Source organism: Schistocerca serialis, chromosome 9, assembly GCF_023864345.2.
Source record: "Schistocerca serialis cubense isolate TAMUIC-IGC-003099 chromosome 9, iqSchSeri2.2, whole genome shotgun sequence".
Taxonomy (NCBI): domain Eukaryota; kingdom Metazoa; phylum Arthropoda; class Insecta; order Orthoptera; family Acrididae; genus Schistocerca; species Schistocerca serialis.
The window spans coordinates 305,901,226-305,924,174 of NC_064646.1; positions in this window are offsets into that span (position 1 = coordinate 305,901,226).

Here is a 22,949-nt window from a genome sequence, read left to right on the forward strand (position 1 = left end):
GAGAAATTCCATGTTTACCCATGTGGGACCAGTTTGCCCTCATTATGGACTATAAGCCACTGTTAGCACTCTTTGGATACTGCTCAAAGCCTTAAGAGTGAACAGCAAAACAGTTTGAGTGTTAGGCACATTTCCTCAGTTTCTACAACTATACCATTAAATATGAACCCACACCACAATGTGCAAATGCAAGTAGTCTCTCTCATCCACCCTCAGGACCAGACCTGGCATTTGACTGAAAGGGAAGCTCTTGTTACCACACTGATGTGGAACAACACCAGGTCTTCGATCGGTTTCCCATTACAGCTCCTCAAATCACTACAGACATGCATCATAACTCTGTCTTATGGGGTATCATGCACTATGTGGTGCACGGGGGTCCACTTATTTTTCAAAGACCACCACTCCAGATCTGCGGGCCTGGACCCACCTCTCCCATCGTTTTTCGGTTATTTCTAATGTTCCCCTGCTTGAAGTGTACATGGATACTCACCATATCAACACCCCATATGCGCTCTCATGTTTTGCAACTCCTCTATCATTAGCATTGGGGTATGGCACAGAGGAAAGTTATTGCTTACTGGCCAGGACTGAACAAAGGCAAGGTGGTCATGGTTCACAGCTGTTCTTTTTGCTCCTGGAACCAACCTGTTCCATTCCAGTCTTTTCTCCCCTGGCCAACACCCTGTTGCCCCAGGGACTGCATTCATTTGGACTTCACAGGCCCATTTCTGAGCTGTTTGTGGCTCACTATCAAGGATGCTAACTAAAACTACCCACATGTTGTCAGCATGATGTCCAACACCACTGATGCCACACTCAATCCACTAGCGTAGATTCATTCCTCCAAGGATAATATCATAAGATACAGGATTTGTCAAGGTAATACACTGCAAATCAAGAGGCCAAAATATACAACCACAGCGTACATAACAGGCTTCATCAGGATAGGACAGGTAGCCCATGGGGGTACGACAGGAAGTCGCATGTGGCATTGAATGGGTGATCTAGAAAAACCACAGAAAAACCAAATTAGAATAGCTGGAAGATCAACTCTACCTCCTGAATATGTCAGTGTCTTAACAACTGTACGGTCTCATTTCGTAAGTCCCTATTGTATATGTTCCTGGATTTACACACTATTTGTTTTGGTAACTTGCAACTATGTTTTACATAGCAAGTAACCAGAAACAGTCCAGGAATCACCAATGTGCATCCACAGGGTGTGCAGCAATGGAGACAAAACTGTGTGCGGATGCACACTGGTGATTCCTGGATTGTTTCTGGTTACTTGCTATGTAAAACATAGTTCTGCTCTCCACTTCAGCACACACTACAGCACCCATGGAAGACTCCTGGGCTGTAAAAATGCTGCTGTGCCCCTTGCGTCAACTCCAGACTCCATATTCAGCTAAGTGCCACTGCCCAACTGAAAAACTAAGCCAACTGATATTATAATGCATTTTACGTCTTGACATATGACTTCGTTACGAAAGCAGTAAACCATAATCATATACAGTGGAACCTCACTAAACAAGCACCTCCCATAATGTGCAAGTCACATAATGAGCAAAACATATTCTAAAAAAATTACTTGCTTAATGAATGATGTTTTGCATACTGAGTGATGATGAAATATTGTGACACCACCAGCCGTTCACATGTGGCAGGGGAAACATTCAACAATTTGAACACCTTTCACTGTCAGCAGCAGCTTACGAACAATGTCTTTAGTACTGCAGTCTGGATTTAGCGCTCTTTCTGCAACCATCTTAGTGCAGCTTGTCATCACACATTTTTCTAAACTTGTGTTCACACAGTGCTTTTTGTGTGCAAATTTTAATAACCTTCATAAAAATGTCCCTGAAAATAAAGTCACAAGCGGATGACCATAAAAGAAAGAAAATGACCTTAGAAATGACGTGTAAACTCATTGAAAAATGCGAATGAGGTGTGAGCATTGTTGATTTAGCACACACACACAATCGGTCTACATCAATTAATTGCACGATCCTTAAGAACAAGGGCAAGATTAACGAGATAGATGCCTCAAAGGGAGTGACAAGAGTATCTAAACAATTATTTTGTATTCTGGACAATGCCAAAAGTTTGCTCCTTATATAGATAAATGAAAAGCAATTGCAAGGAAACACTATTAATGAGAGTATCATTTGTGAGAAGGCCAGAATGATGTTTGACAACCTTATTAAGAAGACGCCAGGATCATCAGCAGCTGAAAAAGTGTTTAAGGGAAGCCATGGGTGTTTCAAGAAGTTTAAGAGAAGAACTGGCATCCACAGCATTGTAAGGCGCACTGAAGCAGCCAGTTCTGACCTGAAGGCAGCAGACAACTTCATCAGAAACTTCAAGATGCTTCTAGATTCTGAGGGTTATCTGCCACAACAGGTTGTTAATGGTGACAAGAAAATTCTATTCTGGAAAAAGGTGCTGAAGCGTACCTTTATAACAGCAAAGGGGAATGCATTGTCTGGTCACAAGCCAATAAAAGACTGTCTCACACTATTCTTTGCCAACGTAAGTGGCAATATGAAAAATAAACTGCTGCTTGTTTACCATTCACAAACTACATGAGCCATCATGAAGTCCAGAAGAGCTGGTTAAAAGTGGTGTGGAGGTCCAACAATAACGCTTGGGTGACACATGATTTTTTTGTGATTGGCTCAATGAAGTGTTTGGTTCTTTCATGAAAAAATATTTGCTTGAGATGAATCTGACACTCCATGTATTACTTGTTATGGACAGGACAATGCTTCTGCCCATTCTTCACGCCTATAAGACCACCTCCACAAAGAATTTCAGTTCATCAAGATCCAATTTCTGCCTCCCAACACCACTCTGTTACTCCAGCCTATGGAATAGCAGATTATTTCTAACTTGAAGCATCTCTACACTATAACACTCTTTGAGCATTGCTTTGAATTGACTGAAGCTACCAGTCTCATTCTCAGAGAGTTCTGGAAATATCACTTCAATGTCATTGCCTGCTTCAAAGGGCTGGGAAGGGGTTGCCAAGAGAACTCTCACTTCTACTGGGAAGAAGCATTGGCCAGAGTGCATTGTTGTATGTGACTCTGAGACATTTCAGTCAGTACCTGTGATGCCTGTAGTCAACAAGATTGTGTCCTTGGCTGAGAGCATGGAACTAGAAGTGAATAACAATTATATTTGTGAGCTTGTGGAAAATCACAGACAAGAAACAACCACTGACAAGCTTAGGAAGTTTCACAGCAGGAAGTTGTGGAGAGGAATTCTTCAGAGGAGGAGGAGGAGGAAGCAGTAACAGCAAGCAGCAATCTTCTGGTGCAGTAAGAGAAATACTGAAAGAATGGGAATCAGCTGCATTGTACACTGTATGATACACATTTATTTCACGATAATGCTGAGTCACATTTTCACCAAGTGTGGAAGCGTCGGCAGTAACAAATGACTACAGATAGCTTCCTAGTAAAAAAGAATTAGTTATTTATCATTAATAATAAAGTACATAATATAACTCCACCACTACTGGTCACAAGCCTGGGGCCTCATCTTGAAAGTGATGAGGAAGGAGAGGAGAAACAAACTCATTAACGAAACTTGGTTCCCTCTGGCTCTGAATGATAGCACCCTGTAAGGGTGAAACCCCAAAATCCAGACTTGCCTGTGTGGTAGTCACCAGTACTCTGGTCAGCATCTGTTGGCTCTCTGAGCTTGGCTGTCACTGAATCTTCTGGAATTCAAAACTCCAGTCAAAATTATGTGAGATCCTTTGGTATGCCACCTCCAAAATCTCAACATAAAGCAATAATCATGACAGAACAATGGAAAAGAATCCACTACCCTGAGTCCCATTCAATAAGACTGAGTAATAGACCTGATCATCAGATTCCAGGAGATCAGGCACGTCATGAAGAGCTGAATCAGAGCTTCTCAGAAACCCTCAAAACTAAGAGAATGTTTTACATGGAAACACTCAACATGAACATGCTACTGAAACCAGGTAAACTGAAACAAATGACAAACATGATGGATAAATTCAATATCAAAATTCTGATGATACAGGAAACATGATTCTAAGATGACAACCTCTTTGAGTCAGAAACTGCAGAATATACAAGAGGAAACCAGCCATAACTATTCCAGGAAGAAATTTTAAACCCTACAGAAAGGGATTTGTAGTACACAAACCGATACTGGACTCTGCAATAGATTTCACTTCAAATTCAGAAAAAATATTAACTCTTATGACACTATCTGGAAACAAAGCCTGTACACTAATCAATGCACGCGCACCCACAAAAAATTACAATAAGAAAAACCCACGGAGGATAGAATATATCTGGGAAGATCTGGAAGAAACCACCAACAAAATCCTCATGATGCATGTGAAAGTGTTACTAGGAGATTTTAATGCCTGATTAGGCAGGGAAAGAAAATTCAAAGACGCAATAGGAAAACACACAGCCCACAATTGGACAAACAAGTATGGAGTGAACCTGATAAACCTTTGTAGGTATTTCATCCTTAAAGTCATGTCTACACAATTTCAGAAGCCACACAAGAAACTTAAAACTTGGAAATCCCCCCAAAAACGTTGTAGGAGAATTTCAGATAGAAAACATTGTGATATCCATGAAAAACACCAGAGAAATTATAAGTGTAAGAAAAAGGAAAGATTTTTTTGAATCCGACCACCACCTACTCCAAATTACAGTGAAATTTATACCCAGTAGATAAATCAAGAGAACCAACAGAAATTTCCAAACAGACCCAGACTAGCTACAATTAAACAAGAAAGAAATAATAGAAAAAATTAAGAAAACTGACAGTAACAACTGGACAGAACTGTCAGAAAAAAGTTAAAGAACTGAAAAAACAGGGGCAACACCCAAGAAAAAGGAAACACAGATGGTGGAACGTGACATGCAACAGAGTCATAGAAGACATAATACAAGCCTGGAAAACATTTAACAGTCATAGAAGATCTGATAAATGGGAAGGATTCAATAGGGTACAGAAGACCACTTCGAAAACAGTCCACAGAGAAAAAGGATGCTATGAAAACAACAGATTGAAAGAGATAGATGAAGACTTCAACAAATTTTACAGAACATTCAAAGAAAATATGACAGGATACCTACCACCAAGTTTATGCATCAAAAGACAAGATGTAACACTGGAAACAAACCCGAAAAAAACCTGTGAAATATTAGCGCAATACTTTTACACACTACTAAACTGTGATAAACTGATGCAGATCACACAATTTGAGAAACCAGAACCCAGCCTCAATTCCAAACCACCAACACATGAGGAGATCATGAAAATAATAAAATCACTGAAAAATAACAGAGCACCTGGAGAAGACGGACTAATTGCAGAAATCTGGAAATTAGACCATAAATACATCACACTCAAACTAAACAGAAGCATCAAAAACATCTGGGAAATAGAAAAGATAACAGAAGAATGGAAGTCATATAAAGGAGACAAAACAGACCCTAATAATTACACAGGAATTTCACTACTGCTTGTGACATACAAAACTCTATCAAAAGCGCTATTAAATTGGCTAGAGCTTCAAATAGATCTGCAGACAGTACAATACCAAGGAGGATTCAGAAAGGGAAGCTCATGCAGTGAACAGATCTGGTGCCTGAGAATAATATTGACAACAAGAAAGTCCAGGAAAGCCACAATAACATTATCGACTTCAAGAATGTCTACGGTTCCATACTGGAAAAAATGAAGGTGGACAATAAACACCAGGAAGCTAATTCAGGAAACATTAACAAATACAACATCCAAAGTAAAGTTTATGACGAGACAGTGGAAGTCTTCGAAATCAAGACAGATGTGAGGCACGAAGATTGGCTGCCACCCACTTTGTTCAAATGAGTTTTGGAGAAAATAATCAGAACATGGGACAAAGGAATCAGTGGAGTAAAGATGGGGAGACACAAGAATAGAACCATCAACATAAAATGTCTGGCCTTTGCTGAAGGCATAGCCATCATGACAAATAACAGAAAAGAAGCCAAGGAAGATTTAGAGACACTACATGAAATCTCAGCCAAAACAGGACTACAAATCTCATACGAAAAAATGGAATACATGGACACAGAATGCACAGACAGACACCCACTGGTAACAAAGTATGGAAAGATAACACAAGTAGGTAGTTTTGGATACCTGGGGGAGGTTTTACAGAAAACGGGACTGAACGTAATATCCAATGGAAAAAGTATCACAAAACTAAATAACACATACAAACTTACATTGAAGAAGTATTTCCATCAATGCCAAATTACAAGACTACAATACAGTAGTCTTACCAAAGGGCTTGTATGCCTCAGAAACAACAGTAATCAACAAAAATTAAGGAGATTTTAAAATGAGAGTGGAAAATACTGAGAAAGATCTACAGGCCAGTTCAGAAAGAGAAATCTGGATAAAGAGACCAACAAAAGAACTGTAAGAAAAGACAGAGAAGATTAGACAACATTAGGAAAAGAAGGGCAAAGTTCTATGGACACATAGACAGGATGAACAGAAATAGATTGACCAAGAAAATTTTTAACATACAGTGAAAGCCAACAGGTAAAAGAAACCATGAAAGACCTCCAGAAACTGAACATCTCTACAGAAGACATGACAGACAGGGAAAAATACAGAGAAAAAAAATCAGAAAACAGAAATTTCAGCAAATGCTCAAAGAGAAGAAAACAGGAAAGAAGTGGACAGGAAAGAGGAAGAAGAAACACAATGAATGCATGAGAGATTTTTGGGAAGTAAAAAGAAAAAAAGAAAGAGACAGAAAAGATGCCATGAAAATTGACTGTGTTTTAGTGGTCTCCTTATGGAAATTAACATTAACAATAATAAAAATAACAATGAAGTACATAATACTGTATGTATAGTTTTCTTTGAATAATTGGCATGAATAAGATAAAACTTTTAGTACCATACTTTTTCTGCATGGGAACATTATTTTACAGTAATTTATATGGGATAAATTGTTTTGCTTAATGGGTGTTTTACACAACAAGTAAGATTCTGGAATGAATTATTCTCGCTATGCGAGATTCCACTGTATTGAAATGCAGTAAGGTGCTGTAGTTATCTCTTACACTACTGTCTACTGCTCTGAGTCCTCCAAGTAATCTTTTAACTGTGTAATACACATTACTTTTGAAGAACATTTTAGTTGCCTTTTTAAATGGACGTACTTCAGTAATCTTTTTCATTTCCCTTAGTGATTTATTATAATTTTTTATTCCATGATGTGAAATGATATTTTGAGTGTTTTGTTTGTTAACTCAAAACTGATTGTTGTTCCATCATTACATACAGAGCTATTAGTGAAGTATTTAGCAATATTTTCCGTGGCATACATTACAGATTGGTAGATGTACTCACTTGGTGCAGTAAGGACACTCATTTTTTTTAAATAGCTATTTTTTTATATGAGCACAATTACTACTTCCAGTTGTAATTCTTAGGGCCCTTTTATGCAGCTTAAAAACCGTGTCCATGTTCTGCACCTCTGATTTCCAGAAAAGAATACCACAACTAAGGACTCACTGTATATAGACATAGCACTTCAGCACAAGACATTGGGTGTTACAAATTACTGCTAACACCCTAAGCACATAACATGCTCATGACATTCTTTTTGCTAGTATCTTTGTATGTCCATGCCTTGTTAGCTGACACTCACTGTTTGTTTGCTACACAATCTATAGATTTATCATCTATGGTGTACCGGCTGGCATATCTTACCCTATCGATACAGTGTGGTCGTTGACGGGCTGCATGTCATACATCACTGAGAGGACAGTGCCATCAATGTCATTGGACCTCAGTGGATTTTTCTACATCTTACTGGGCTGTAGGAGATGTATCGTTTTAATCTCTCTTTCAGATAAACCTTAGGTATGATGACTAACAGTTGTTGTTGTTGTTGTTATGGTCTTCAGTCCAGATACTTGTCTCATGCAGCTCTCCATGCTACTCTAGCCTGTGCAAGCTTCTTCATCTCGCAGTACTTACTGCAACCTACATCCTTCTGAATCTGCTTAGTGTATTCATCTCTTGGTCTCCCTCTATGATTTTTACCCTCCATGCTGCCCTCCAATGCTAAATTTGTGATCCACAGATGCCTCAGAACATGTCCTACCAAACGGTCCCTTCTTCTTGTCAAGTTGCGCCACAAACTCCTCTTCTCCCCAATTCTGTTCAGTACCTCCTCATTAGTTATGTGATCTACCCATCTAATCTTCAGCATTCTTCTGTAGCACCACATTTCGAAAGCTTTTATTCTCTTCTTGTCCAAACTATTCATCATCCATGTTTCACTTCCATACATGACTACACTCCATACAAATACTTTCAGAAACGTCTTCCTGACACTTAAATCTATACTCGATGTTAACAAATTTCTCTTCTTCAGAAATGGTTTCCTTGCCATTGCCAGTCTGCATTTGATATCCTCTCTACTTCGACCATCGTCAGTTATTTTGCTCCCCAAATAGCAAAACTCATTTACTACATTAAGTGTCTCATTTCCTAATCTAATTCCCTCAGCATCACTCGATTTAATTAGACTACATTCCGTTTTACTCGTTTTGCTTTTGTTGATGTTCATCTTATATCCTCCTTTCAAGACACTGCCCATTCCGTTCAACAGCTCTTCCAAGTCCTTTGCTGCCTCTGACAGAATTACAATGTCATCGGCAAACCTCAAAGTTTTTATTCCTTCTCCATGGATTTTAATACCTACTCCAAATTTTTCTTTTGTTTCCTTTACTGCTTGCTCAATATACAGATTGAATAACATCGGGGAGAGGCTACAACCCTGTCTCACTCCCTTCCCAACCACTGCTTCGCTTTCGTGCCCCTCAACTCTTATAACTGCCGTCTGGTTTCTGTACAAATTGTAAATAGCCTTTTGCTCCCTGTATTTTACCCCAGCCACCTTTAGAATTTGAAGGAGAGTATTCCAGTCAACATTGTCAAAAGCTTTCTCTAAGGCTACAAATGCTAGAAATGTATGTTTGCCTTTCCTTAATCTCTCTTCTAAGATAAGATTACCAGATACCTGAGTGGAAAGTAAACAGAAATTCCCAAAGAAGTAATGACTGTTAGATGAGTGGAATTGTACCACACTGACAATGAAAAATGCAACTATATGAGCCACTTACCCACTGTTCGAAAGTAACATGAATGTTTGTTTTGTATCTTTATGTTTTAAATGAATGTGCTTTCAGATTTATAAATGAATGAGTTAAATTGTAGATTTTGATTTGAGTAATGCTATTGTTGGCTTCAGATTTTAGCTAGATCAGAAATGTAAGGACTATGATATGGAGATTAGCATCTCCAAAACGAAAGTAATGTCAGTGGGAAAGAGATATAAACGGATTGAGTGCCAAATAGGAGGAACAAAATTAGGACAGGTCGACAGTTTCAAGTACTTAGGATGCATATTCTCACAGGATGGCAACATAGTGAAAGAACTGGAAGCAAGGTGTAGCAAAGCTAATGCAGTGAGTGCTCAGCTATGATCTACTCTCTTCTGCAAGAAGGAAGTCAGTACCAAGACTAAGTTATCTGTGCACCGTTCAATCTTTCGACCAACTTTGTTGTATGGGAGTAAAAGCTGGGTGGATTCAGGGTACCTTATCAATAAGGTTGAGGTAATGAATATGAAAGTAGCTAGGATGATTGCAGGTACTAGTAGATGGGAACATGGCAGGAGGGTGTCCACAATGAGGAAATCAAAGAAAAACTGGGAGTGAACTCTATAGATGTAGCAGTCAGGGCGAACAGGCTTAGATGGTGGGGTCATGTTACACGCATGGGAGAAGCAAGGTTACCCAAGAGACTCATGGGTTCAGCAGTAGAGGGTAGGAGGAGTCGGGGCAGACCAAGCAGAAGGTACCTGGATTTGGTTAAGAATGATTTTGAAGTAATAGGCTTAACATCAGAAGAGGCACCAATGTTAGCATGGAATAGGGGATCATGGAGGAGTTTTATAAAGGGTACTATGCTCCAGACTGAACGCTGAAAGGCATAATCAGTCTTAAATGATGATGATGATGATGATGATGTATCCTGTTAGTATTACAGGCTTGTTATTATCCCTAAGAAATGTGGGATAACTTCTACATCTGGAATTAAGTGATAGAGAACCCATTTGGGGTTGCTTTTGAATTCAAGTGGAGTTGAAGCATAATGAATTTTAATATCTTTCTGTAATAGCTTATTGCCCAAAACTGTTCAAACCTGTATGGTGTTGCTTTGGAATTTAAATGGGATTGAAGCATCATGAACTTTAATGTCCTTGTGTAATGGCTTGTTGCCCATAAACTGTTCCTGCTCTGGAACCTAGTACGTGGTGTCAGTTTTTTAGGACAATATATATACAATTAAGAAAAAGATGGCCTAGGATCTTTTTAGCACAGATGCACACCAAGCTTACAGGAACTGGTGAAATGTTGTGCGTACTGAGGATATTGGGCAAGCGGCACTACATTCATAGTGTGTGGATAAGTTGAGAATTTGGGTCTGATGGGAGGCATGCTGTGGTAATCCATGAAGTTACAATGACCAGTGTGTTCTGATGGATGCTGCAAGTAACGAGGATAATGGACAAGGGGCACCACATTCACAGTGTGTGGATAAGTTGAGAATTTGAATCTGATGGGATGCATGCTGGGATAATCCTAAAGTTAGGTTGACCAATGTGTCTGGATAGCTTAGTGGTCAGAGCATCTGCCTAGTAAACAGGAGAGCTGGATTCAAAACCTGGTCTGGCACAAATTTTCAACTTTTCCCATTGATTCAAATCAATGGCCACCCGCAACCAATGTCTGTAATTCCTCTGTGTCCTAATTCTATTATGTTTTCTATGATGGTTTTGTTAACATACTAGATAAATGTAATCTTAATGTTTTGATAAATGTCACTCTGTACTCATTTTCTGAGTTTAATTTGAGTTATTGAAGTTCCATGGCACAATGCTTGAAGTGACAGAATTACTCCCTCTCTATGCTGCAGTAATACTGTTCATTTTCTTTGTGTTCAACATTAATTTATTACATAGTGCCCAACTGTAAACAACCTTGAGAGTTTCATTTGCTTTCTCTAATAGGAGTTCTGATGTTTTATCAGTGACTGTTATCTTGCTATCATCGTTGAAGAGAACTTTTTCTCATGTCTTTCACTGGCTGGAAAGCCACTTATGCATATTTAGATCAGAATTGAACCCAGTACATTATCCTGTGGTACATCTATTTTTATATGTTTCTTGTCTGACAACTGTTTTATTCAAATTTACCATTGGCAGATGTGTGAACAACCTTCAGCTGTTGCACATTGTTTTCCAAGTAAGACTGATATCACTCACTAAACTTGCTCAGTAGTATTTTATGGTCAACGGTATCAAAAGCTTTGGACAAGTCTAAGAAAATGCCTGAAACACAATCATCCTTATTCAGAGCTTCAAGTACCACTTTTGTGAACTGTGCAATAGCCGATATTGCACTTCTCCCAGTTCTGAATCCAAACTTTGCCTTATTAAAAAGGTTGTATTTACTCATGTTAACAGTCTCTCTTTCATGATTGCTTCAATTATTTTTGAGAATGAAAACAGCAGTGAAACTGCCCTGTAGTTTACAATGCTTTCTGCTCTATCTTTCTTTAGCAAGGGCACCTCTTGTGCATGCTTTAGGTAATCTGGGAAAACAAAGACCTATTTGTTATTTTTATTAATAGGGCTTGTATACCATCCATGCACACCTTCAGAACAGAAATAAGAACCCCATCTATGTCTTCTTATTGTTTAATTGTTGTACTGTCTTCCTAACATCAAGCTGTTGTGGGAAACATCACTGTGCTTGATGCATAGCTCATTGTGTGTGCTTCTCTGCAATAACTGAGAAATAATTGTTTCCAAAACTTGCAAATTCCTATAGTCTTTCTACTATTTTGTTCTCATCTTTGATTTGCATGTTATTATACTTGTATCTTCTTTTCATAGTTTCTTGTTTTCTAACATCCCATACCACTTTGCTTTTATTTTCTGCATTACATATTATCACTGAATGTGGACCTTTTTTTTCTTTTTTGCAGCTAGCAGTACCTTCCTATATAGGTTTTTTATAGTTGTGATAGTACTCATAGAACCATGGATTAGTGCAGTGCCTTAACAAACAACGGAGAAATTTAAGCATTTGTGAGGACTTTCTAATAATCACAGTTATCCATTTATTTCAGTTAGTTTAAATGCTAGCTATAGAAGAGATCCCTTGCAGCGTCACATCAGACAATGGGCCCCAATTCATGGCAATGGCTTTTGAAAAATTCTGTGCCTCCAACTACATCAAGACTTGTTAGGCCACTGTTTCAACCATTCTCCAATGGTGAAACAGAGCATATGTGCAAATGTTTAAACAATACATCTTAAAAGCAATGATTACTTCCACCACCATGGGTACACTCACCATTTTCTGAGCACATACAGGACCACCCTTGTCGATGATCCCTGCGTTGAGCGGCTGCCTTGTACTCGCCCTCATCTCCCAGTACCACAGCCGAAGAAGCCCCGGACCTGGTGTGCTGGACACTGTCTGCTGGTCTCGGCAGTGTGGGGACACCACTACAGGGCAAAACCCTCACAATTGCTGGCTATGGTGGTTGCCACACGTGAGCAGCAGACCTGACAATGGTCTGGACTGTTGGCATACATACCATTTCCATTACGCCTTCCAACTGCACCTCCATCAGTGGCTCAACTGGATCTGGAAGGCCCACCCTCACTAATCCCACATCCACTTGGGTACAACTTGCATTTCAAGGCACCTGCAGCGGTTCCCATGGATGTAGGTGTAGAGGTGGAGGTCTTACTGCAGCCTCCGCCCCCTCAGCCACCATCGCCCATGCTGTCCATGTCTGCAGCACCAAGTCCCAGTGCACTGTCAGATAACCCAGGTTCTTCCCTCCAGCAGGTAGGCCTCAATGCTGGGACTCCTTCTGTACAACCAATTTGACTTCCCAGGCATCATCCTTGACACTTACGGCCCTATGTGCCCTTTTGAGGGGGGAGGGATCTGGTATCTCAGACTGGCAATTTGTGAAGGGCACATGAAGCCATGGATCTCAATGACAGTAACTAGATGGCACTCCTATAACATGGGAGTGCTGCTGTCACAACTGCAATGCAAGCTAAGGAGCCACGCCTGTTCTTCTGGCTTACCGCCACTCACAGCTGCCCTTAAAAGCCAGCACCCCAATCAGTCAGTTGTGATTTCATTGCTCTCTGATAATGATCTCACAACGCTTCATTGTTTTGGTTCTGGGTTCACTAAGTCTTAGGTTTTTCAGCCTAGGTTAACTCACTGGACTTGTTATTCTGCAGTGCCATCTCTGTTGTCCAACTGTTTACACTCAGGCGACTCACTGCTGATGCCCTCAGCTGGAGGACCAATTTCTACTGGTTGTTGAGTCATTCACGGTCTTGCCAGAATTCAGTCACTAAATTTATTCTCTCAGAAAAATTACATACGGTTTCCCGATGCCTCTATATAACTGTACTCAGTCACACCCAAAAGGATCATGCATTATTTTCCTTCTTGTACATCTACAGAAGCCGCTGCTTCAAATGCTCAAAAGCCCCCATACTCTTTTCCCACTAGACATAATTTTTCCAACCGTAATAAGTGACTATTGAGGCAACCACCCACATCTGCTGACATCATTAGGTCCTGAACAAGTGACATCAAATCTTCAGATGACATTTCAGGAAAGGAAAAGATTAAGCTAGTGGCAGCTGGGTCTACCACATGGTCTGGCACCTGGAGGAATGTTATTTGGTCATCCTTAACTGCAACTCCCATCCCTCCAACTCCGTGTTATCTACCAACAACTGTGCTACATTTTGCATCTACAAATGCAATGCCTCTGGTTCCGAAAGACCCCATTTCTCTGCCTCTGCCACTGCAACACCTTTACCCTTCATTCACACACAATACATACAAAAATAATTCACAGACCAACAAATGCCACTTTTTCATCTTATTTTTAACCATTCAGACTCCCTACATTACCTTGAACATGACCATAATGGTGCCACAGTGCACGGCACAGAATGTCCAAGCAGACTGCACCATGGACATCTAACAGGCTCCAAGTACTGCTCCTAGCACTTATCCTGAAATTCAGACACATCAGCCAGTTCCTCTGACCTAAACAAAGTAGCCCTCAAATTATGGTGATACTCCCACCTAGAACCTATGTTTGTGATGCCCATCAAAATTAACCAATAGATAGTGCATGTATGATGCACCATATGTTACCCACTCAAGGTGATGCCACCACTTCCAAAGCCAATTGTAGCCAATTTCTGGGATGGAAGGGTAGCTATGATGCCAGGCTGGTAGGTGGCAGAGAGTAGAGGTGGTATAGCAGAGCAGGAAAGGCCCAGATGGGTCCAATTGTCAAAATTAATACTTTATTTCCCACTCATGCATCTGTGGTACATCAGTGTGGGGTAGTGCCCACACACCAGTGGCTGGAAAGAAGTCAGCTTGTGTCATGGCCACCTAGTTGCAATACACATGCATCCAGCTTTGCTTACACCTATATTCAGTACTTAGCACATTATCCTGATGAGTGAGACATGCTGCCAATTCCAGGCATCAGCAGCATATGAAGACAGGCAGGAATCTTGCTGCAATAGACAATTATGCAAAAAACAACAATGTCCAGGAGGCCACTGGTGTGCAGCACAGAGTCACGCACACTGCAGTGGCAAAAGTCTTCTGCTGTGCACAGGGTGCGACCTGCTGCCCCCTGTGTGGGAGTCTTGTTGTGGCTGAAGGGAGTGCAGAAGGTCCACTGTGCTGCGATAGTAAGTCTGCAGGAGAGGGGAGGGGGGTGGACATAGAGTAGGAATTGGAACTGCAATGGGGACTCAAAGTTGTGAGTGCTCCTGGCTGCTCCACGTTGTCCCCTTGCCCGGCATAGCCCCCACGTACTGGTAGAACTGCTGGGCTATGAATGAAACGCGACAAAAATTTCTGCTATTTATACAAGGTACCAGCACCTTTGTTATTCCAATGCACTGCTTCTAGTCATATAGTCATGCCACCAAAACTTGCTGCTGGAGAAATCTCCTTATACACACTGCAAGAACTGTGGATTACCACTGTGCCAGCAGGTTTCACCAAGCAAATATAGCCGGTTTCAGAATAATTCAACAGCTTGATTGCTATAAATAAAATGACAATACCCTGCTGTTGCCAGCTACCAGCATCTGTACCAATACTCGTCCACACCCACATATTCTCACTGATTTTCTTCTGAAATAGTAGCATCAGGAACATTTAAGCTCTTTGAGAACCTTTTGGACACTAATAACACTAAATGTCCATTTACTGTCTCATTGGACACCCTTTTCAACACTATTAACTCTAAATTTTCATTTGTTGTCACACTGTAAATCTCCTCTTCTAACTCATGTTCATTCCCAGAAAAAAGTCAAGTATTTGGGAATATTCCTATTTTTCTGTATATTTATTTCTATTGAAAAACTTACTGTTTACATTTTGGATACAATAATTTCAGATATTGGGTTATGTCATTGTAAGCTACCAAAACAACTAAATGTTTTGACCGACTTGGTGCGGGCCTCTTCAGGGTGGTTCAAAGCTGAAATGTCAGTAATTTAGTCATATTAGTAGTTTGCAATGAACCAGTACAATACCCAAAATTATTTTATCCAAAATGACAAGAGTTGTGGGAGCCTACAACCTATATTACTGTTTACACATCAGCACTTGAGCCAACAAAATAGGAAAAGTACCATTATACTTTCTGCATGAGTATTTTGCCACTTCACATATAGTGAGGAACAAAATGAAATTTGGTACTGCAAAACATTGTTTTTACACTGTCATGAAGAACAGAAAAAAATGAAATAAAACAAAATGAAAAGATATATTCAAGAAAAAACTCATGGAACTCTGATAAAAGCTTTGAATAAACCAGTCACAAAAAATCAAATGAAACAACAAATGTGCTCGTCATTATTATTTATGTGATTCAGTTTTGAAATTTACAGAAAATCCTGGTATGGCTGCGTACTTAAATATTTAAGTTCTAACAATGATCATTATGTTGATTGTTTACAGCGCACCTGACTTGTTACACTCCATAAGCATAAGTAGTTTGAGGTTCAAGTAGTCACAGTGGTTAGAGTAACTTTTGTGACTTGTAGGTGCTCTTTTACTTGTTTGACTTATGTTTTGATTGCATCCAAGTTATCAAAATACAAAACAAGCACTGGGAGAAAGTATGATATAATTAAAAAGTTTAGTATTCAGGGTGACAGACTGTTGTAAAGTGCAGAATTTGTTACATATCACTCACAAATGATAGAAATCATCAGTTAAACTATGTTTGGTAGCACATGGAAAGCACAAAGTACACCATGAATAAGAAACTACAACATGGTAGAGTACAGTGAGTTTATAGTTTATTAGTCAGATACTAACATTTTCAATTTCCAAAAATAAAAATAAAATTATTGTGATACATTGGCAGCATTTCTAACCAATGATATTCCCAATGCAAAGCGTATCAATCCCATTACATAACTGTACCTGGAGAAGGATGCTGGAAAGTCTATTCCCAGTGAGAATGCTTTAAGGAAGTTATGTCTTCAGCCACTATATGATGATAAAGTTTCAGAAATCAGATGATACAGTGTATTTTATTCTAGACGACACCACTGACATGTGGAACATATATTTATTTTGTATCCACACCACTGAATAGAGACCAAATGAAATCCATGCTTTCATTAACTCACTTTCCTGAGAAAACAGATGCTGTCTCCATGATGTAAAGTTTTAACAATGCATGTTATGTATTTTGGCATGATGGATTAAGATATGATCAAGTATGGTTTTTACATACAGACAAGCTCCTAATATGTTACTTTCATTTTTCAATCTGAAGTCTATGCTAGGTGGCATAAAACACATGACCTACATCGCACATGCTATTCATCAAGTTGGTGAGACACAGGAAGAGAAGAATACTCATATGTGAATGAATTTCTACCTTTCATTAAAAAATCTTGAACAGAACTCCTGCCAGATTACAAAAGTAGAAACAAATTACAGGACTTTCTTTACCACCTCCCCAAATCATTACTACATGAAGTATTTTTTTGGAAGCTGTGGTGTTTATCTGAAAAATTTTCATGTTGTTTGCATCTTTTTTATGCTTTGTGAGATAGATCTTCAACTCTAAAAAAGGCTAGAGAATTATCAGCTAAATAAGAAATTTCCTGATAACAACCATTCAAAAAGTGGTGGAGGAGTGTTTTGAGAAAGAAGCACAGTGGACCATTTTGACAGATGTGAAGAATGTGCTTGATGGTACTGGAAAACAGAAGCTTAAGCAAAGCTCAACCAAAAATCCTAATGTGGAGGGCTTGGCAACAAACTAGAATATTGATTACCATTTAAGAAAAAATGCACCTCTTGTGCCTGTTGATGTAGAATATCCTTTTCCTATTTGCAAATATTTGTAAGAAGTCACAAATAAAGTCTCTCTCAAAAAATATTGAATTGAATGTTATTTGTGCAACAGTTTTCTGAATTAGTGGCCATAGTAGCTCAGTGTGTTCGGTGATGTGTTTCACCAGTTTTTTAACGCTTCAGTCAATTCTCTGGGAGATGTGTGATTAAATGATTATATAATTTTCACTTGTGAAATTGGTATATTTTAGCAACATTCTTGCCAAAAACATAGCACCTTTTCATCACATTTTAGCACCAAAAATCTTAGGTCTTGTCATTGGAGTACCACCAAACAGGACCACCAAGCCAGTAACAGAAGGCATTCCCACTGAAAGATGGCCTCTTGGATCAATTAAATGATGCCTTGACAACCCACAAAGTGATCTGGAAAAATTAAGACAGAGTAGAGATTGGAAAATTGTTTGTGAGGTCAGAATGAAGTGATTCAAAGTTACTCATTCTGCAGTGAAGAGCTTTCATGGCTTGTAGAGTTTAACAACAACAACAATAATAATATAATATCCTATCCTAACCTGTGCTCATTTACACACAGGATTAAAACATCTATTAAGTCATGTGTTATAAAACAACCAGTCATCTATGAATACGGAATCATGGTTTACTGCTTTTGTAAGAAAGTCATGTGTCATGATATAAAGTGCGAGGCAATAACGTCTTTTTCAGCTGGACAGGAATGAAAGGTGGAATACACTTGTGTTCGTGGATCTAGAATTAGTTGTCCAAACAGGCTGGAGTTATCGCAAAGGGCATAGCAGCATGTTCATGGCCCTGAAGTCATCAGCGTGTGTCCTTAGTGTGTGCGGCAATGAAGAGTGAAACTAGGTTTTTATACTACTGATTATCAGAAGGTATAGTAAAAAGAACATTGTATAACACGGAACAATCAAATGAGGTGCTGCAACTGTTAAAGCACTGGCCTCATATTCAGGAGAATGGGGTTTGCTCTGCCCGTCCATTCTGATTTGGGTTTTCCCTGGGACGGTTTTTTCATCAAGGCCACAGCTGACCAACTGTACTATCCTAAAAGAGCATACTTATGTATTCTGCAAAATGTTGGAAATCCTACAGTGGATTGATGTGTGAAGCACAGAAATGCATAACAGAAAACAGCATTCCCATTAGCTTTTGAACACTGGTTCTTTTTCTAGCAGAACAACATACATTCACATACACAACCAAACAAGCACTGAGATGCAACACAGCATTTTTGGGAAAAGAACTATGCTCTTGTTTTTTAAATACATTAAAATAAAAGTTATTCTTTTTCATTGAAAATATTTTAGAATTACTAAAAAAGGCAAAGTGTCAACATTTATTTGTTATATTAACTGCATAAAAAGAATTAAAATTTGTTATCAGTTATTTAAAGAAAGTAACTCTCAAGTCATATTTCATCTCAGAGAGAAGCGTAACACAGCTTTTTTGTGAAAATAATGGGTTCCATTCTCGTCCTTCTAACCCATGATAGATGACCATAATATGTAACCCTCGAGTGATCGCATCAATTTTTGTAACACCAGTGGTCGAATGGTTGACTCTGTCAACCAGCCATTGTTTTCATTAAGATGTGAAAAGTTCTACCATAATATGCTTGCTACTGAAAAATAATAAGTTTATTTTGGTTTTGTAATTAATATAAATACAAATTTTAATGTTTGACCTTTATTATTTCTAAAGATACAGTTACAAAATCTAATTAAAGAATCCTAGTTTTTCATTTAATAATTCATTCCTGACACACAGGATAAAGTTAAATCACATTTGACCTGCATTTATTTCTCAGTACCTGTTACTCACACAGAATTTATTGGATTATACTCTCTTTATTGAACATGACTATATCATTTCTGTGTAAAACCAGAGTTTACTCATCCTGTTCCTCTAACTCATCCACAGTGCTACGTGCACACTTTTCACACACAACTGCAGAATGCTTCTTGCATACAATTACACTGACTACAATGAATTGTGGTAACAACATTGTTTTTTCTGCCACACATCACACAGTGACTCTTCTTTTTGTCTGGAGGTTCTTCTGGTTCTTGACGTTCTTGCAGTATATAAGGCACCAAAAATATTTTGAGATCATTTGGAAGCATGGAAATGTAGGACCTTGTAACTAAATGATCTTTCATAAATTGTTGGGACAACTGTTTTTTGGGGGGGGGGGGGGGGGCGGGCTGAGGGGGAGGGGGGGGTTCTGCTTTGCAGTGAAACAGTATTTGGGTTATGAGACCAGCAATGTTTAGTAAAGTGAACCATACAGCCACCGTCCACCTCCTTGTTACTCATGCAACAGAGTATTTACTGCACAATTGGTCGACGGTGTCAACCCCTTCTTTTGTCTTGTTGTAGTCCATGATAATGTGTGGTTTATTGGTATTCTCATCAACTGTGCCTTAACTGTGTGCAGCACTAAGCAAAACAACACATTTGTTTCTTTTGGTTGCATATGATACCAGTGTGATATCTTTCTGGTATCCAAACAGTGAAGAGCCAATGTTCCTGGATTTCAGAGGTAGGATGTGATGCTTCTCTGCAAAAGTGAGACCGCCAATGGATAAATGGTATACCAAATGTAATATTCTGATTTGATCCCAGCAGAGGTTCTGCCACAGAATGCACAATATTGTACAGTTTATTTGACACCTTGTAAGGGCCATCTGGCTGTGTTCCACAGTACAGCTCAGCAGATGCTGTATATAATGTTTTGGCATCGCAAATAGCAAAGAATTTCAAGACATACATTGCTGGTTTGTTCGGTATGTACTGAACAAATGAAGATCTCCCTCTAAAATGACATCAGCATCTCATCTATGGTTATAAACTCTCCCAAACTATAGCTTTCCTTACATTTGGTGAAAAATGTATCTAAATATGACCTGATTGCTGCTAATTTGTCTCTCTCACATCTTTTTGTTGTTGTCAATTTGTCATCAAATCACAAACTTCTGAGGAGAAACAAGGACTGTCTGTATGAAATGCAAGCTCTAAGGATCTTCATACCAGCATTACATTTACTCCAAAGTCCTTCAACATTTGTTTTATTTCCACCCTTCAAGCCAGTGAATATAAGGATTCCAATGAGAGCATATATCTCTTCCCTAGAAGTTTCCTTCATATCTCTCTTTCTAGACTAGATGTTCTGTGATACTAAGTTTCTGATATGCAAATTGGTTTATTCCACAATTGAATCAATCATATCTGCACTAATAATTTAATGAATGTTGTCGCTGCTTGTGTAATACCCTTTGCAGACCTCTTTGGACCAGGTAGAATTTTTAATGTGTTTTTTTTTAGGGCGTTTTTGCCGTTTTGGCTCTTATACATTCCTTAGACCACTTAGTTTTGTCATCTTTACCAACAAAATACCCACATATAAAATCAAAATTATCATCACCATCTTCTTCATCTTCATGACATTGCATTTCCTCTTCAATATGTGTATGTCCTCCTCCCCCTAAAGGAATTACTTCTATTTCTGATTCACCATTGTGATCACTAACTAGTATTTGTTCTTCTTCCCTCTCAGACCAGTCAAATTCAGAACACTTGCTGTTGTCCGAATCTTCATTCAGAAACCTTTCAATCTCCTCCTCCGATAACCCTTTTTTGAAAAAGGCCCTAAAAGTGTAAATAAAAGTAAAACATAGTTGATAGTGAAAGATAAAGATGGTATTCACAATTACCATAAAAAAAAATACTTACATCACAGGTCGCATGGTTGACTCTGTACACTAAGAAGAACACAGATTAAAATAAGCTGCAATTGTTGTCAATGTGTGAGCACTGCCACTGCAGCAACAATGTAAGTGACTGATAGAGGTCCAACTTGAAGATAGGTGGAACCGCCAGCACTGCATCAATGCGTATTTTGAATTCAGAGCAAAAAAACAAACTCTGGTTGACTCACTCAACCAATACAACCGCTCAAGGGTGTTATAACATCAAGTTTAACAAATATATTTCAAGGACGACACAATTCATGTAAGTCACAGATCAAGTAAACAAAGTAAGACATGTGTACACTTTAACAGTCAAATCAGAACTGAGTCCGAGTCTAGCGGCCACTGGCTGGCTGGCCGCTTAGGTGGCGCTGCTGCTGCATGGCTGGCAGACAGTGCCGCATGTAGAGGACATGCGTAACTGCGCGGCGGCACTTTGAAAGATCGGCGAGTCACAACAAAGGGTTAATAAAGTTTTTTGTTAATAGTCGAGCTTCAACAGTATGTTATGGGGGCAATAATCTACTAATATGTGCAGATAATAAGAGGTTCATGGGAACAGCAGGGCAATGCATTTAGTGTCTCCAACTGCTGTGGGCTGCTTGTTCTTAGACATCATGGCTTGGAAGTATGTTGCAGCCATAGAAGAACTCCACTCACAATAACAGTAGTGACATCACTGAAGTTAAATCTAAAGAAGTTTTAAAACTGTCTTCTGCCACTCATTCTCAGATGTTTTATTTTGTCAAAATTTATTTGCATTGTGCAGTAACTCATGAAACCATAATATGAATGTATTACACATGTTGGATGCAAGTTAATTCTCATCTATGTAGAAGCCTTAGTAGACTGGTACTGCAAGAAGAAATTTTCTCAGTTAATAAGAGATCTGAGGAAGATTCCAGCTTTCTTGCAGCCTCTAGCACTGAAGACACTGCAGAGGAAAAGAAGTCTGTTAATAAGAACAGAAGCTTATTTACTCAGATCTGATTAACAGGTAGGAATTGTAATTAACTAACAACATACATAGTTGACCACAAAAACTATAACACATACAACTCACTGATCAACCAAATGGCAAGGATCAAAATAAAACCAACACCAAAATATAAACTGCAGTGGGAACAACAAGAGTCATTCTAATTGCACAACAGAAAGTGGCCAGTGCGTGTTTTAAAGGTATGAGCTGTAGAGGAGAAAGGTGTATTTAAATATTAAGGAAAAAAGAATGGATCTCACGTTGTAGATAAGTAAAGATAGGCAGTAACAAAGGAGAGGAGAAGAGCTCCACTCATCGATCCACTATGGTGAATGGTTCCCTTTCCCTTATTTTACTTATTGCTTCATCCAGCAATTTCCACTGTTATTATACTTACATATTCTGTGTATATCTATGTATTGAGAACTGATTTTTATTGCATAACTCTGACAATTCCTACATGATTGTGAGATGATCCTTGGTCAAAACTGATATCGCTCCATCCAGATTCAAGTCATATGTCAATACAGATAAGAAATATTGATTCCTAGTGTTTAAGACCATTGTTAGATTTTAGCGTTGTCTGCATATATTTCTGTAACTTTGCAAAAGTACCTTCAGCTAGTCCTGATT